Below are 3,214 nucleotides of genomic sequence, written 5' to 3' on the forward strand. Positions count from 1 at the left end.
CAGTGTGTTACACGACAGGATTCGGCACACTGAGTCGCCTCACCTGACGCCAATAGAGACATAGTAGGTCAGACCGCTCGGCCAAAGTTTGGCTGTTTTTTTTTCTTCCGCCGAAGTGCACGTTGGCGAGATACGGGGAGGAGAGAGCGTGGTTGCGACGGATACCGGAAGGCTGCCGCAGCCTCCCTAAAAGTGAGGAAAGGGCTGCAAACTATGAAAATAGGAGCTATAGGGATGACATTGAGGGAGAAGAGAGGAGCAATCCAGAACAATGTGTAATCATGGGCATCTTATGCTACATAATAGGGAGGACTGCAGGGTGATGATTAAAGCTAGCGTGGAGAGCAAAGTAATCAGGCGATATATATGAAATTAAAACTTTATTACTTCTTTACGCTTCTTTTTTACAGAACAGAATAACGCTGTACGCTCACAAGAAACGTCGCGGTATTGAATAATTTCAAGCTATTGTGGAGCTCTAATTTTGTCATGCGAACGACAGTTCTTACAAGCATAAATTTCCAAGACAAAATAAAATCTTATTAGCAATAGAAGTTGATGACAAGACCTCCTTTTCGGTAATTAAAAACTCTTGAAATATTTTATTTTAATCTCTCACATTCGTAAGTTTGTCAAAACTTTCGGATTTTAAGAAATTTCTGCCAAGGTCCAATTCTATCTTATATGCAAAGGGTTTTGAAACATATTTTTTATTTTACAATGAAATCTGTACATTGCAGTTTTGTTTTTAATTGGACACACAGACATTTCTCTCTTTACGTTTTCATTGCGCTGCTTTATCTCCCTCTAAGTCAAAAGCCGTCTCTCGCCGCTGGTCCCGTTCAAGTGCTCTATTCTTTCGTACAGTTCATACGATTGCGGCGAGCGCAACCATTCTTGTCCACACCGCCATTAGAACCCGGTTGCACCGCCAGTGTAACGCGAGCCAAGAGCGACAACGCGTTCAAAATGGAAGGCGGAGACTGACCCCCATTGAACGAGCTTGCGCAATGTATTCCTTGGCCGCGACGTCGTAGCATCACAACGGCGTCGGTGGTTCAGTGGTAGAATACTCGCCTGCCACGCGGGTGGCCCGGGTTCGATTCCCGGCCGACGCATGTATTTTAATTTTTTAAATGTTTTAGGGACGACACTTCGACGCCGCTCTATGCGGCTCGCAAAAGCAGAAAGGGAAAAAACTGCCTAGTAGACATTAAAGGGACAATTCACTGCGTTTTGACGGAATGATGTCTTGTGTCGATCGAAAGCTCCTTTCGAAAATTAGCACCGGCTGTGGCGCTCATGAGGCACAGCACAATAATTGAAAATTGATCTTCCCATACAGGGGCCCCATCTCATTGTCTCAATGCTATACGGCGTCGGCAACACAGCCATCGGGAACACGATGGGTGTGTTGTACATCTATGCAACTGATGACTACCGGATCGCCAGCGCCGCCTGGGTGGCATGCAGTGACAGATATTTTAAAACTATACTTGACAGTACCAAGGTAGCTTTAAATAACTTAACATTAATTCATGAACTAGAGAAGACTGGTGATGTACATGATGTGTCACATAACTTGATCCAAATATCGCTCAAAAATGCGCTGCAGCCAAAACCATTTAAGCCATGTATATCTCTTAACGTCATGAAGCGCTCATCAAAGTACTTTTACAATCCTCTCAATTCGCTGATTATTGAACATAAATTGTTCAAAATTTTTGTTATTCAAGCTGGGGCCAAGTGGGCTGCATGAAGGAGTGGAGAGTGTTCCGAAACAAACTACTGTAGTAGCGGCGGCAGCAGAGCTGGCCGTACTCGAAGAAACAGCCCAGACCAGGTGCAGGATAAGGAATGACGTTTATTAGTTCTTTAACGCGCTTGTATAGCCAGCGCGGTTACTTATCCGCTGCTGCTATCAGTTCGCAAGTGGCGCGTCATGCACTTGCGCTATCACACGTACCCAGTTTTTTCTACCAATTTCCTGCAACAAGCTCGTTTTTTCCCGCATTTGAGGAAAGCCCGCGAAATATGATAAATGTCACGTGGCTGCCATTGTGCGTTATAATATTGCAGCGCACCCAACAACGGTGTGCGAATGAAACATACCGGTGCGTACAAAAGTAAAAGGAGAACGCAATTTCCTTCTAAACTTTTTCACGCGCTGAGTAATTTAAGCTGGCAGTCGTGGTATGTGCGAACCGGTAGTAGGCGCCAGTGCCCTTTTACTCGGAAAAATTGTGTTTTCTTATCTCCAGGGCAGAAGGCATGATTTTAAATAATTTGAAGGGAGAAACGCGCTCGATGGCGCTTATCCTTATATCCGCACCTGACGCGGTGACTGAGCCCACGTGAGCGGCCGGCGCGCATTTCGACTGGTCGCACTTCGGCACACACACACACGCACACACACGCACGCACGCACAAACAACCTGTCTTCAATTAGGCGGATGGATGGATGGATGGATGGATGGATGGATGGATGGATGGATGGATGGATGGATGGATGGATGGATGGATGGACGGACGGACGGACGGACGGACGGACGGACGGACGGACGGACGGACGGACGGACGAACGGTATCCTAATTATTATTTTAGATTGGTTAACTATACCATCATTCTATTTATTGAATTTTTCTTTCTACATCACTAACATTATGTCACTTTTCCGCTTTTAAGCCACCAATCTTCCAATCGTTTTTTGCTAGCATCCACCGCCGGTTCATTCACCTGGCCACTGGTATCTCTAAGACCCCAGAGCTTCAGGAAGAGTGACTGCGACTTCCGGATGGATACCATTACATTCGAGTATAATATGGTTAATTGTTTCTGTGGATTTACCATATACTGCACATGTATCATATTCATTGTTAAATTTCGTTTTGTAGCTGCGTGTTCTAAGGCACGCTGATCTAGCTTCAATACATAGGGCACTGCCTCTTGAGTTGTCAAAGAAAGCTTCAGTCCTGATCTGTCTTTTCCATTTTCGGTATAGTTTCACACTCTGTTTCTCTTCCATCGAATTTATCCAATTTTTAACTTCTGTGTTTTTCACCTGTTGTTTAACGCTCTTTATTTAATCGTGCGTGCGACCAGCATACTTACTAGTTAGTTTTCAAGTTCTTTTCCTCCAATGGGAGTCAACACTTTATTTATAGGTATTAAAGTACTTTAGCTGCCCATCTGTTACTTTCCAATTTCCTCAGG

The 3,214-nt window shown here is 44.7% G+C and overlaps 1 non-coding gene across 1 annotated transcript; it reads left to right on the plus strand.

The window, feature by feature from the left end:
• Positions 1–1,047: 1,047 nt before the first annotated feature.
• On the plus strand, positions 1,048–1,118 carry TRNAG-GCC (transfer RNA glycine (anticodon GCC)). The gene has a single exon. It is a non-coding gene; the product is annotated as a tRNA-Gly (tRNA).
• The last annotated feature ends 2,096 nt before the right edge of the window (positions 1,119–3,214 follow it).

The sequence above is a fragment of the Amblyomma maculatum genome, unplaced genomic scaffold (assembly GCF_055883805.1).
Source record: "Amblyomma maculatum isolate TAMU_Amacu unplaced genomic scaffold, ASM5588380v1 scaffold_18, whole genome shotgun sequence".
Taxonomy (NCBI): domain Eukaryota; kingdom Metazoa; phylum Arthropoda; class Arachnida; order Ixodida; family Ixodidae; genus Amblyomma; species Amblyomma maculatum.